At 41.4% G+C, this 14986-nt stretch overlaps 2 pseudogenes; both read right to left on the bottom strand.

Annotated features, from left to right (window-relative positions):
• Positions 1-1369: 1369 nt before the first annotated feature.
• Positions 1370-1762, bottom strand: LOC148037306 (V-type proton ATPase subunit F pseudogene; annotated as a pseudogene).
• Positions 1763-10162: 8400 nt separating this feature from the next.
• LOC148037305 (V-type proton ATPase subunit F pseudogene) lies at positions 10163-10555 on the bottom strand (annotated as a pseudogene).
• Between the last annotated feature and the right edge of the window lie 4431 nt (positions 10556-14986).

The following is a 14986-nucleotide window of genomic DNA, read 5'->3' as shown; positions in this document are numbered from 1 at the left end:
GGTAAAGGCATTCTATGTCAAATAATCTTCATGAAGAAGTTTGGCAAACTCCAAGATTATCTTTTCTGTTTCAGTGAAGGCATCTTTACAATTTCTCATCTCCTATATCCTGTCCACAATCTCCCTCAAGTGAACATCAGAATACAACTCGGAAATTAGCATGTACCCTAAAGCATCAATTGGATCAAGTTCCATGACCTCATTATAGCAATGCTTCCCAAGTGACAAGTTCCCATATTTTCTGTAGCCAGTCAACAAAGCTAACCAGCCAGTAACATCTGGGAATGTAAACATACACTGGAGCAAATCTTGAGCTTCATTCAAGTATCCTTCTGCAAATGGGACTTGTTCAGGAGCCCAAAAGGGAGGTGAGGGAAGTCAAAGTCGACAGAGGTAAGGGCATGGACCTGTGTACTGCACGCAATTAAAAGGGGAGGGGTAGTCAGGACAACAATGCTTTAGCCTCCCAAGAGCAACCAGGGAGAATCAGGTGATGACGATGATGGTGATGCTGTTATAATGATGTTATGATGATCACGTGAACTCTTCTTCTCCTTTGTTGGTCCCTTGATGGTCTGTATCGTGGCTTGGCTTCAGTGGCATATCAAATAAGGGCGACTCTTCACAATCATCATCAGATTGATCATCTTCTTCTGTTATTGATAATGAAGGAGATAGATAGTGCGGTCAACGCCGGCGACCTGTGGAGCAGCTGATGATGCACACCAACACTCATCTCTGGTACTTTGTCCCTTTGACGGTGTTTATATTGCTCCTCTGCCTTACCTGTTCGTCCAAGCTTAATGTCCCTGAAGACTTTGCTTTCCTATACTCCTGTAAAAAAAAACATGCACGCTGTGGTCCAGTCTATACAGAGATTGATTGAAACAAGTTTCTGCATGCATAATTCAAGGACTGCAATCAGAGGAAGCAAGGTAGCAGCTTGCACTGATTTTGAGTCTTCCCTTTGAAACAGACTGAGGCAGCGTTCCTTTTACCATCTCATATCTCTTCAAATCTTCTCAAAAATGAATTACTTGCTCGAGATATGCATAGACTCTTCCTGCATCTTCGACTGAGCCTCACAGGATCTTTTTTCCCCCCCCCCCAAAACATCTCAGTCGTAAGTCGATGCCATCGTTCAGCGAGGTGCAGCTCCCAGAAAAGAGTCTCCAGTTCACGCCCCCTTTCGGACCAGAAAAGCCGTTGTTTTCTTTTGTTTCTCTCCACCCTTGACGATTTCAGCTCTCTCCCTCTCCAATCCAGGCGCAGCCCGCCATTTTTGCCTTTTCAAAAATATCCCCCTCCCAGAATAGGCTAGCTTTTTCTTTAGAACTTCTTGCCTACAAAAGATTAAGTCAATAATTGATCACCACCTACTGGTAGGACCTGCTGGATCACTAGAGAACATGTGCTTCACACGTGCCAAAATTGAGTCCTGAGCAGGGTCATATGGATGCTCTTTGGAAGGTATCTCCAGAATGGCAGGCACTGGCCTGATGTAACTGTCGACCAGGAACCGTATCATATTTGCAATATGTTGATTTATGAGAACAATTGCAATATTTTCCCTGGCTGTGAACTCCTTAAAGGTGTCTTCGATTGTTTTCACCGTAGTCTTGTTATCCACAATCAGATAGTTGGTCTTCCTCCTAATGTCAACGTGGCCAACTCCTGCTAGAATGAAGCCGGTCACGGTGTCCTCGTCTCCAATGACCGCTATGAGGGAAGAATTTGTCGAAGCCATGACTCCACTTCTTTATAGCACTTCAATTGCAAATACATATTCATGGCACCGTCAAAACATGGTTGGAGTGGTTTGAAATCAGTCTTCTCAACTTCAGATAATAACTCCAGAACATAATCAGTGTGCAATGCATTAAGGGAATATATACATTGGCTGCGGATTACTAAAATGCACCACACAAACAATGAATCACATGCAGAAATTAACACAAATGCACAACAAAAGAAATGGAGGTGTATATGACTCGGATGCGCAGCAACACGACATCCACCCCCTCAAAACCTGCGCATCCTCCGGATGTGCCAACTATCCAGGATCATTCAAGTCCACAAACAGGTCAAGTCCATCTTCTGATTCTAGTAGACCTGCTTCTCCATCGGCTTCATCATCTATGTCTTCTGTCTCTTCTGCTTGTCTTTCTCCTATCTGCTCTTCTTCTGTCAATGCTTCAAGTGCATATTCTTCATCCTCTCTTCTCTTGAAAATCTTGACTCGTTTTCCAGCAATAGGCACCCTCAATAATGTTCCATCTAATTCAGCCAGCTCATAAGTACCATTGTCAAAAACCTTTTTCACTTCATACGGTCCAAACCATCTTTGAACCATTTTTCTCATGCTACTATGCTGATTTTCTAGACTACTGTCGTAGACTAGAACCCAATCCCCTTTTTTTATGGCTCTAGGCCTCAAGCGATGCCTTAAATCAAACCTGTCCTTATTTCTGAGACGGGCTGCCTTCAAACGGTCAACGGCTAGCTGCACATCTTCTGTCCTTCTCTCTAGTTGACGAATCCGAAGGGCTAACAGCTCTTCCCTTGATAAATTCTCATGCCACGGAAGAACACTCCAAGTGAGAGCACAAATTTCAGTAGGCATGACAGGTTTTTGCCCATACATCAACTCCGCTGGCATGTATCCAGTAGTCACACTATGTGTAGAGCGATTAGCCCACAATGCAAAAGGTAGTAATCTCGGCCAATCTCCAATCCGTCCTCTACAAGCTTTTGCCAATGCTTTAACTATTGGCGGATGTCCTCTTTCACTTTTGCCATTTCCCTCTGGATTATAGGCAGTAGTAAGAGCCAATTTAATCCCAAGCCGTGAGAAGAATTCTCTAGCTTCATCAGCATCTAGCTCTCCACGATCAACTGTAATCTTGCCTATACATCCATACCTGCAAAATATTTCTTCCAACAAGAATTTACATACTGTAGTGGTGGTCTTTGTCTGCAACGGTCTACCTTCAACATAGTTTGTAAGATCCTCCCTAGCCAAGACAAGATATCTCATCTGCCAAAGTCCCACTGGCAAAGTAACCAAGTCTACCACCCACTTGTAATGCATACATAGTGGATAAGTCGGATGCAGCTCATCACGATGTCGCACTAAAGAGTAAAGCTGGCAGTCCCTGCAAGTCTCCACAAAGTGAGAAACATCTTTATACATTCCTTTCCACCAGTATCTTTCTTTGATTTTCTCATAGGTAGCCCACACACCTCTATGTCCAGCCCATGAGCTCTCATGAAACTCTCGCATAATCTGTATCTGCATCGCTACATCACAAACTACTCTCAAGGGCAAGCCTCCTCTCTTCTTTGGATGCTTCCAAAGAAAACCATCTTTCAAGAAATACCCATAAGCCTTCCTTCTGATTTTCTTGAATTCATCATCTGTCCAATCAGCTCTTCGAGTCAATGAACTTAGATACTGTCCAATTTGCAGCCACTCATCAACATAAAGTTCTTCAATAAAAGCTTCAACAGTAGATACATGACAATCATGAGTAAGGACAGAAGCAACAAACTCTGTCTCATCATCTTCTGCAAGCATTGACTCCTCATCCTCATATCTCGCTCTAGAAAGCATGTCAGCAACTAGGTTATCTTTCCCTGCTATGTGTCGAAATTCTGGATTCAATGATTTAATATAGGCAATCCATCGAAGCATCGCTATATCTGGAGTCGAGCAACTAGTAATCATGCCAAGCAAAGGCAAACAATCTGTTTCCACAATAACTGAAGCTCCAATGAAATACCCTTTGTCACACTTCAGTGCAATGACTACTCCCCACAACTCTCTTTTGATCTGCGAGTATCTCCTTTGTCGCTCATTAAGAACTTTAGCTCCAAAGCGGATTGCATACCTATTTCCATCAACATCATCCTGTCCCACAGCCCAACCTATGCCAATAGGGCTAGTATCAACTGTCAACATGATCGGCCGTCCACACTGATAATCCGCCTTGCGTAGAGTAGGAGCTGATTGCAACAGCTTCTTGAGCTTACGCATGGCTTTTGAATGCTTCTCATCCCAATGAAATTTCTGCCCCTTTCGAAGCAGCTGATAGAGAACATCTGCAATATGAGCAAAATGAGGAATCCAAATCATGTAAAATACACAAGCTCCCACAAATCTCCGCACCTCTGAAGTAGTCGAGCAATACTCTGCAATCCTGTTTATGGCATCCACCTTTGCAGGAGAAGGCTTTCTGCCATAATATCCAACCATATGCCCAACTATGATGACTTCATTAACAGCAAAGACAGATTTCAGCCCTGAAAGTGTCAAATTTACCTCCTCTAATCGTGTCAAAATTTGCTCACAAGCATTCAAGTGATCAGCCACAAACTGTCTACATCCACGCAAATCAAGACTTTCATTCTTTTCTTCTTCTGCACAACCCTTAATAGGCACATCATCTAGAAATGGCATGGTATACTGCGGAATATAGTCTCGAAGAACTCTATGCATAGCATTCATCATATGAGCAACTGAGTTTGTAGCACCCTGAGGCAAGGTACACATCCTCACAAGACCAATAGGTGTCCGCATAGTAGTAATATCCCTGCTTTCCAAGGCAAGCTGAAACTGATCGTAACCTGAATACAAGTCACCTAGTGAATAGATAGCTCGTCCTGCAAAAGCCTCAGCAAATTCATCCACAACTGGACCTGTTCCCACATTCCTGATTGTCACCTTGTTCACGGGCTGCATATCCTGAATAAATCTCAAAGTACCATTCTTCTTTGGTACAGTAAACCACCTGTTAGAATAAGGTGCAGAAGAGGGCTCCAAAATCCCCATTTTAATCTTCTCATTCAGCAACTCTATCAGCTTTGGCAAGTGTGCTTTAGGCACAGGTATAGGGCGTATATTCCATGGTACATGAGGAACAGTGAAGATGACCATAGGTGCAACCAATTCGGGACTAATGCAGCCAATTTCATGTGGAAAGAAAGCAAATGCCTTACCATGACGTCCAAGCATCTCTCTAAAACATTCTTTTTCCACTGGAAGCAAAAAATCATCATTTCCAATCTTCAATTCTGCAAGAGTTTCAGCTGTAAACTTATGACCAATATTTGCAGGATCCCTCAACATAGGCTGCTTCATAGCTTTTTCAATCTGTTCATCACTATCAGAAGGAAGCGGCCCTGCAACTGGCTTAACCTTCTTATCAACTGTTTTATATTTTGTGTCAACCTTGGCATCATTCAAGCACTCTTTCCTTTGCTGCAATTTCTGCAAATTTTCAGCATCTTTCAACTCTGTTGGCTGAAAAATTTCAGCCTTTAGCTCTATGGACTGCATGGGTGCAGTCTGAAACTCTGTATGCAGAAATTTTTCTGCATTCAACTCTGTTGGCTGAATGAATTCAGCCCTCGGCTCAATGGACTGCATAGACGCATCCTGAAACTTTGTATGCAGAAATTTTTCTGCATTCAACTCTGTTGGCTGAATGGATTCAGCCCTCTACAATTCTATTAGCTGATCAAGATCAGCCATAAATTCAGTTTGCTGAGTTTTCTCAGCCTCTAACTCTGTTTGCAGCATAAAACCAAAAATTTCCTGAAACATATCCAAGGTTTGCACAGGTATGATCTTTGAACCCTTGCATACATCCGTTTTCAGCATTGCTCTCATCTCAAACAATGTATCTGCATAAGACATCCCTTCATACAATCCATCCACATGCTCTTCTGCTTGCAAAATACCTGCATTCTTCAACTCTTTCTCCTTACGACCAATGTACTGCCTGGCAGCTCTAGGCAAATCTGAAATTTTCTGATAACTCACTGAACTATCTGAAGTAAATCCAACAAAGTTATTGGAGAAAGACTGGCTGCCAGGAGGCGAGATCTCCTCTTTTCTCCGCTCCGTACCACTGGCGTCTCGCAAGATAGCGGTACCTAATGAAAATCCAACTCCTTCGCAGGTAGTGGTGCCTCACGCAAGGAGTCCCTGTTTCTCGGATGATTTACCCCAACAGTCATAAACTGAACAGCTCGCATACCATCTTTACTGCGTATCCGCGCATAAGCTGATCCGTCATACATCACTTTTGTTTCCATTCTTGCTTCTGTAATGAAAGGCTGTCCAAGAATAATCGGATAAGAACATGAATCCTAAACAAAGCAATGATAATCCTCTTCAACATTACCAATAGAAATTCTGATACTCGGACAAGCAGCATACATATCACCAGAAGTATTATTGGCGGCTCTCATGCGCCAGCCATGCTCTGCATCCATAGGCCACTTGCCACTCTCATAAACACCTCGAGCAATAAGATTAATCTCAGAACCATGATCAACTAAAGCAATCAAGGGAATTTGTTTCACTCCAATCCTTACCACTGTCTCAGTGGTTGCTCTAGCCCAATGACTTCGTGAAAAATGACTGCGAGGAACGAGAATAGGGGTCTCATCATCTTCATACTGCATAGGCTGCACTATTTTCTCCAATTGCGGATTAACAGAAGCATTCTCAACCATCACTGTATCATCATGCTCTTCTCCAAGAGCTCCATGCCACAATCCCTGTGAAGCAGGTCCTTCCATCGCATGTCGTTTCCTCCGCAAAAGATCCTGCATCTGATCCTGTATTTCTCTTCTAGCAATCCCAAGAGCCTCTCCAACAGTAAAAGTGACTTCACTATTCAAAATTCTTTCATGAAAAATCTTACTCATATCCGTTTGCATATCAAGGTCTGACAAGAGCTTGAATCCTGGCTCTTTTCTTGGTTGCCTCTTTTCTTTCTGCTTGTCTCCCATTGGTTGATCAGAACCTGTTTGAGCTGGAGAATTTGACATAGGTGGAGCTGTAACAGGTGGTGAAACAAAGTCACCCCCTCTAGTCTTTTTGGAGGAGCTAGGACCCTCCTCATCTCTTCTTCTCTTTTCCTCAACCATGGCATCTAAACCCTGCGTTTTAGCCATATAAGCAAAAATAGAATACTTGTCAACAGGAGAATCCCATCCTGTTTCTCCTCGGATGCTAGAGCCCACACAAGTCATAGTAGAAGTTTGAACTTTCCCTCTTCTCGCTATCTCCAAGGCAGAAGACCATAAAGCAGAGTCTCCATCACATTTCTGCTCAAGCTGGACTCCAAAAGCTGAAGCATCTCCTCTAACACTCACATAAGCTGATCGCGCAGCCATATCATCAACAAGCTTCTTCATACCTCCCTTACCAAAGTTCGTGTCAAGAGGAGCGCCAGTCTCTGTCAGCCATATCTTCCCATCTTGTCCCCAGAACACTACATTCTTCTTACGTGCTTCCTGAAAAGCATCACAATCTCTGCAGTGTTGGTGCTTTGTACTATCACACCAAATACATCGTCGCCCTTTTCTTTGACCAGCTGGAAACGCAGTCACTGGAGCAGGTGCAACAGCAGGTACTGACATAAGTTGCTCCTTTAATTTACCAACTTCAGCTTTGACTGCTTCAATCGTCAAATCCGCCAAGCTTTTAATAACATCATCTACAGATAAGGGCACTGGAGCAGCAGGTACTGGTGGATTCACAACAGGAGGAGTAGGTTTAGGCAAAGAAGTTATAGCAGGGGTAGAAGAAGAAGTCTCCAAAGATTTTTCAGGAACTAATCCTGTATTTCGATGCAATCTGACTCTCCTGCGCTGCTTCTTGACAAGAGCATTCACAGCATCAATGACATGTCTCCACTCAGTCTTTAAACCTGAATCAGTAGCTTGATCTTCCAAAAGATCATCCAACTTTTCCTGCAAATCAGCATCTGCAGCTTGCAAAAATAACTCCACTTTCTGCATCTCCAAAGCTTGCTGTTCAGTCCCATCCAATTGATCATAACGGCTTTCAAACTCTCGCAGAAGAGCGGTAACAGAAAGTCCCTTATTAGGCATAGAAACCCATGCTAAAAAATTCCTGCGATTCATAAGACCTGTATCCTCCAGGAAATATTCATCTTTTAATGCCTTTTTAAATTCAGCCCAACCTGCATGTGCCTCTTGAATTTCTGCAATTCGACCTTCAAGAGCGCGCACCACGATCCACAAGAAGTAGCGGCTCCAAACATCTTGAGAAACCCCAAAAAACTTCATCTTTTCTTCATACAAATGCAGGTAAGTTGACACTTGCTGGCCATTAAACTGCTTCATCTCCTGTTGGACAGCTTTCAAGGCATCCATAGCATCACTGTCTCGTTTTGCATGAACTTGCTGCTGCATATACATGGTAAATGACTGAAACAGGTTCTTCATAACATTATCATCTGTCATCTCTTCTTGCGAGTCTCCCATCTTGTTGATGACGCAGCACTTTCACGTCGGGTTCACCAGAAATGTCGAAGAGATCGTGCAAGAGCTGCAGAACACGGGGTTCAAGGTACAGCAATGGAAGAGTCTAACAAGAAGAACTCAAATTTTTGATGTCAAAGTTCACTATATTGCTTGTCAAATGAGTTACAAGAAATTCATGTTCAGGATAATCCGAAGTATTTCATAAACTGTTTACATTCAGGTGTATGTTGACAGTTGCAGTAAGAAGGGATACACTCTTCACATCAGCATGTTCATTTCATAACTTGGCAGTTGCTAGTTCAGCAGAAATTTTCAGCATTGGTACAAAACATTTTCATAAATTCTGCATTTCTGCCTCTTATCACAGACAGCATCCATTCTTCAAAAACTTTATCTCCTTCTTTCTACAGCCTGATTTGTAAGTGTGTTGAAATGTATGATGTTTCGCATCATCCTAACAGATTTGTAAAATGGGCAAAACCTATCATAGGGGTAAAGGCATTCTATGTCAAATAATCTTCATGAAGAAGTTTGGCAAACTCCAAGATTATCTTTTCTGTTTCAGTGAAGGCATCTTTACAATTTCTCATCTCCTATATCCTGTCCACAATCTCCCTCAAGTGAACATCAGAATACAACTCGGAAATTAGCATGTACCCTAAAGCATCAATTGGATCAAGTTCCATGACCTCATTATAGCAATGCTTCCCAAGTGACAAGTTCCCATATTTTCTGTAGCCAGTCAACAAAGCTAACCAGCCAGTAACATCTGGGAATGTAAACATACACTGGAGCAAATCTTGAGCTTCATTCAAGTATCCTTCTGCAAATGGGACTTGTTCAGGAGCCCAAAAGGGAGGTGAGGGAAGTCAAAGTCGACAGAGGTAAGGGCATGGACCTGTGTACTGCACGCAATTAAAAGGGGAGGGGTAGTCAGGACAACAATGCTTTAGCCTCCCAAGAGCAACCAGGGAGAATCAGGTGATGACGATGATGGTGATGCTGTTATAATGATGTTATGATGATCACGTGAACTCTTCTTCTCCTTTGTTGGTCCCTTGATGGTCTGTATCGTGGCTTGGCTTCAGTGGCATATCAAATAAGGGCGACTCTTCACAATCATCATCAGATTGATCATCTTCTTCTGTTATTGATAATGAAGGAGATAGATAGTGCGGTCAACGCCGGCGACCTGTGGAGCAGCTGATGATGCACACCAACACTCATCTCTGGTACTTTGTCCCTTTGACGGTGTTTATATTGCTCCTCTGCCTTACCTGTTCGTCCAAGCTTAATGTCCCTGAAGACTTTGCTTTCCTATACTCCTGTAAAAAAAAACATGCACGCTGTGGTCCAGTCTATACAGAGATTGATTGAAACAAGTTTCTGCATGCATAATTCAAGGACTGCAATCAGAGGAAGCAAGGTAGCAGCTTGCACTGATTTTGAGTCTTCCCTTTGAAACAGACTGAGGCAGCGTTCCTTTTACCATCTCATATCTCTTCAAATCTTCTCAAAAATGAATTACTTGCTCGAGATATGCATAGACTCTTCCTGCATCTTCGACTGAGCCTCACAGGATCTTTTTTCCCCCCCCCAAAACATCTCAGTCGTAAGTCGATGCCATCGTTCAGCGAGGTGCAGCTCCCAGAAAAGAGTCTCCAGTTCACGCCCCCTTTCGGACCAGAAAAGCCGTTGTTTTCTTTTGTTTCTCTCCACCCTTGACGATTTCAGCTCTCTCCCTCTCCAATCCAGGCGCAGCCCGCCATTTTTGCCTTTTCAAAAATATCCCCCTCCCAGAATAGGCTAGCTTTTTCTTTAGAACTTCTTGCCTACAAAAGATTAAGTCAATAATTGATCACCACCTACTGGTAGGACCTGCTGGATCACTAGAGAACATTTGCTTCACACGTGCCAAAATTGAGTCCTGAGCAGGGTCATATGGATGCTCTTTGGAAGGTATCTCCAGAATGGCAGGCACTGGCCTGATGTAACTGTCGACCAGGAACCGTATCATATTTGCAATATGTTGATTTATGAGAACAATTGCAATATTTTCCCTGGCTGTGAACTCCTTAAAGGTGTCTTCGATTGTTTTCACCGTAGTCTTGTTATCCACAATCAGATAGTTGGTCTTCCTCCTAATGTCAACGTGGCCAACTCCTGCTAGAATGAAGCCGGTCACGGTGTCCTCGTCTCCAATGACCGCTATGAGGGAAGAATTTGTCGAAGCCATGACTCCACTTCTTTATAGCACTTCAATTGCAAATACATATTCATGGCACCGTCAAAACATGGTTGGAGTGGTTTGAAATCAGTCTTCTCAACTTCAGATAGTAACTCCAGAACATAATCAGTGTGCAATGCATTAAGGGAATATATACATTGGCTGCGGATTACTAAAATGCACCACACAAACAATGAATCACACGCAGAAATTAACACAAATGCACAACAAAAGAAATGGAGGTGTATACGACTCGGATGCGCAGCAACACGACAGCGGGAGAGGAGGTAACTCGAACGGCACGGAGGTAAGCTCACTACACCCGTAGATATGGATGGCACATCGGTTATGTGAGAGGTAGCCATTAGTGCTCGGCTTGGAACGCTTGAAACAATAAGCGGTCCGTGGGTCTTGGCGGTTGAGTGAAATCTCCCACACCTAACAACATAAGGTGTTTCTTCAATCACATTGAGGACCTACTTATCAACAAGTATCGACTTTCGACATAAGTTGGGGCCTACTTATCTATGACAAAAATAGAGAATATAAATAAAGAGAGGAGAGAAAGAGAAGAACTTTCAAGCATTTAGTTGAAGAATTGGAGGCCCAAAATCAAAGTGACTGCTATTGAAGGAAGCTACTAAGTGAACTCATGGCTAGGACTACATCCTCTCATCTTCACACTTTTGTAGTACATCAATGATGCATATTGCTCACTTTTTAAAATTAAACTTATGATATCTAAAACCTTAATCATTAAGGTTAATAACACCCATTCAAAAAGTATTTTTCACACTTGTTTTGGAGCTTAATTGGTTTAATATATAACCATTGTTGACAATGTGAGCTAAACCAAAATTGGTTTTCTCTAAGGTCTCTTCACACTCATGCTGGCCAAGCTCATTCACCAAGAGGAATGTTGGTGCCAAAATAGGGATATGATCCACACATTCTCCTCCTCTTCTTCTTCCTCTTCTTTCTATTCTGGAGCTCTCCCATCACTATGTTGTGCACTTGTACACACACACACACACACACACACACACACACACACACACACACAGAGAGAGAGAGAGAGAGAGAGAGAGAGAGAGAGAGAGAGAGAGAGAGAGAGAGAGAGAGAGAGAGAGAGAGAGAGAGAGAGAGAGAGAGAGAGAGAGAGAGAGAGAGAGAGAGAGAGAGAGAGAGAGAGAGAGAGAGAGAGAGAGAGAGAGAGAGAGAGTTGGGACAGCTAATATGGATGTCGAGGTGTATTAGTTTGCTAGTTGCAACATCGGTCCTATATTATGCATTGGTCCTATAGTTTTGTGCAAGGTGAGTTATACATTAAAGTGTGCAAATGTTTATATAAATAGTTGTGGTCCATTATATTAATAGTGTTGCATTGATCAGCACTGCTTTCTTAATCGATATTTATTTGCCATGCTTAAAAGGTTATTTTTTGTTTATATTATATATTATAGTGCTCATCCACCAGTCAAGGTCAGCGGTTACATATTGGCCGAATATGTAGTTGTGTTTTAATCTGTGTCAATGATCATTGGCCAAGCCTGCAATTGCATCAACCTATTTTGTGTATATTTGTAGCTTCAATAGTTTTTTAAAGCTAGAGGTGAGCATGTTAATATGTGCCATGCTCAATCATTTATTTGCTATTCATATTCTTGCTCGACTAGTCAATAATATTTTGCAATACATAATTTATTGTTTGCCATTTATATTGAAGGAAGGGAGAGTATAGACTAACCAGCGTACCTTTAATGAAAGATCATCTGAAATGTCCTTTAATTTGAATGTCATTCTATCAATCTCATATGACTGTCATTCTATCAATATCTCATATGACTCTTTCTTTTTGATTCATTGGTTAATAATGTTTGTGTTTATGGTCTATATTGGCAATTCATACTTGTTCTGATGATTAGTTGATAATTTGGAGGTTTGAATTTTTTAAATTTGATTAACAACCATAGCTATGCCTTGGTTTGTGGTTTGGTTTGCACTGCAAGAAGAGGCCCCAGTCGTGCATAGGGAAGCTTCATTGATGGTTTGCACCATGTTTGACAATGACACCTATATTTGATGGGAATAGATTGATTAGTGTCCATAGAGAAGTCATAGTTGGTCCACTTTATATTGCTTTTTGGCATTGTGATTTTTGTAACAAAGTTGTGGATTCTCTACTTAACTACAATCTTGTGTTACTAGATTTCATTGCACTTGGTTTGATTGTGGTTTGGATTTTCTTATTCCAATGCACATTGATTTAGTTACAATTCTACATTTGCATATGTTCCATGTTGCAAAGTGAACTTCGTAATGAGACACACATGCATCTTTTTGACCTAGAGAAATATGGGTGATGTACTACCCACTTGTTTGACTCAACATTGCAAGTCGATTGGAATCTAGTTTGGATTATGTCCTACTCATTTGTGGAAACGGTATAATTCATTCTAATTGTTGATTTCATGCCATGCTCAAGAGCTATATGACCCTCATTAATCTAAAAGTGTAATATCTTGGGAAATTCTATTGAATCAAGAGCTATATGATCCTTTTGAATCTAAAAGTGTAATATCTTGGGAAATTCTAGTAGCTAATTGAGTGTGAGCTAGTGTGCAAACTCTAAACATGTGTTCATGTAGATCCCAAACTAGTCTATGTCTTAAATTGATATATAATTTACATTCATGTGAATGCTAGTGTGCAATTTTAGATGTACAATATATAGTAAACAATCATCATACAATAAGATGTAAATCCACACTTAGAAGGGATAACTGTTGCGACTAACTACTAAGTCCTAGGGACATGACCTTCCTTTCTGTGTTTCAATTAGTGTCTCTAAGTATTGAGATAACTTGTTTTCATATAGCTCTTGAAATAGTCTAGGCCTTAATTTCATTGTGCATATCTAAGCGATTATATAAATAAAAGTTTGAATATATGCTAGTGTGCACTTTCAAGTGTGCAAGAGATATTACACTATCGTCGTACACGAGGAGATGTTAAGCCATACTTAGAAATGATAATTGTTGTGATGGACTATTAAGTCCCAAGGACACGACCTTCTTTGATGCATTGTCATGACACTGCGTGTCCACCACTGCAAACTTGAGGGTAGAGTTTTTCACTAGGAATTTGAACTCATTAGTCAGTGTCATTAGGAATTTGTTTTTTGTTGTGTGTTTCTTTTCGTTTGCCGTTTAGTTTGAATTGTGAGTTTGAAAATTTGATTGCTTGGTTCCATCTTAAATTTTTTGTATTTGTACTCAAGTGCAAATAACTTGTGTGTATGTTTGTGTGTATGGTAGCTCATATGAATGCTTGCTTGCTATGAGAGGACCGTCAACTCCATCACATTGAGGCCTTCCACCACACCATCGTGATATAAGACAAAAGGAGTTTGAGCATGATAGGGCATCTCTCTGATTATTATTGCATTACCACAAATTGCACCATCAAGATTGCCCAAAATTTGTCACGAGAAGCTTTCCATGCTCTCTGCTCCCAGAAGCATCAGCTTGACATGATTTGTTTGTAGCACTACCTAGCCTATGTGGTTATTGAGGCCACATTTTACTTGTCTATCGGTAATATGAGAGTTGCTTTGTTTACGAAGTTAAAAGAACATACTGCTAGTAGTTGAAGAAGAGAGGAAATCATGATAAGGTAGTACAAGATGCTAAGGTTTTTAGTGTATATAGAGGAGGGTACAAAGAAGCTAAAACCATTAAAGGTTTCTAAGGGCATATATGCATGTTGGTGAAGAGGATGAAAAATAGCAAAAGCTTGAAGTGAACAAGAAGCTTTTTTATTAAAAGCGTACGAAAATGCGAGAGCTATGCTTTATCTTTTTTGGGTGGTTATCATCCTATTATTATCTTGAAGAAGGCCGGCATTAGAAGGGGAGGGCCGTGGTGTTTGGCTTTGGTTTTCATCCTAGAGGTCATTAGCTTTGGTCTTTGCTCGTGTTCTAAACGAGCTGGTCTATGAGCTACAGTTCGTGGAGTTCAGATTCACCATGGTGAAGCGTTCTATTGATATCAAACATGACATGATTGCCAATATGCAGATTTATAGTAGGAAAGTCTATGAGTAGTCTCGAAGACTTGAAGCTCACGGGAATGATTAGCATGTCGAGGATGATCCTTCATACCAACCATAATGTTCATCAAATCATGCAATTTTGTTGAAGACTTGCAGACTAACGACTATTGGATATGTATTATTTGCTGCAATTTAAGAAAGAATGGGTTGGTGTGCCGATTGAGAGGAGTCACTACAGATAATTGCGTCGATTTGTCATTGATAGCACCTTGCCTCCTACTTTGGAGATTCATGGAAACAAGAAGAGAGAAGCTGAAACACTAATGATAAAGGGTTGCCTAAAGAGTTTCCGCTTATGTTAGCAACCAAAAAAATGACTAAACTAGCAATGGACATGCTTCA

The sequence above is a fragment of the Lygodium microphyllum genome, chromosome 4 (assembly GCF_053477565.2).
Source record: "Lygodium microphyllum isolate KBCC chromosome 4, Lygodium_microphyllum_v1.1.10, whole genome shotgun sequence".
In the NCBI taxonomy this organism is placed as follows: Eukaryota; Viridiplantae; Streptophyta; class Polypodiopsida; order Schizaeales; family Lygodiaceae; genus Lygodium; species Lygodium microphyllum.
This window is presented reverse-complemented; position numbering and strand designations above follow the sequence as displayed.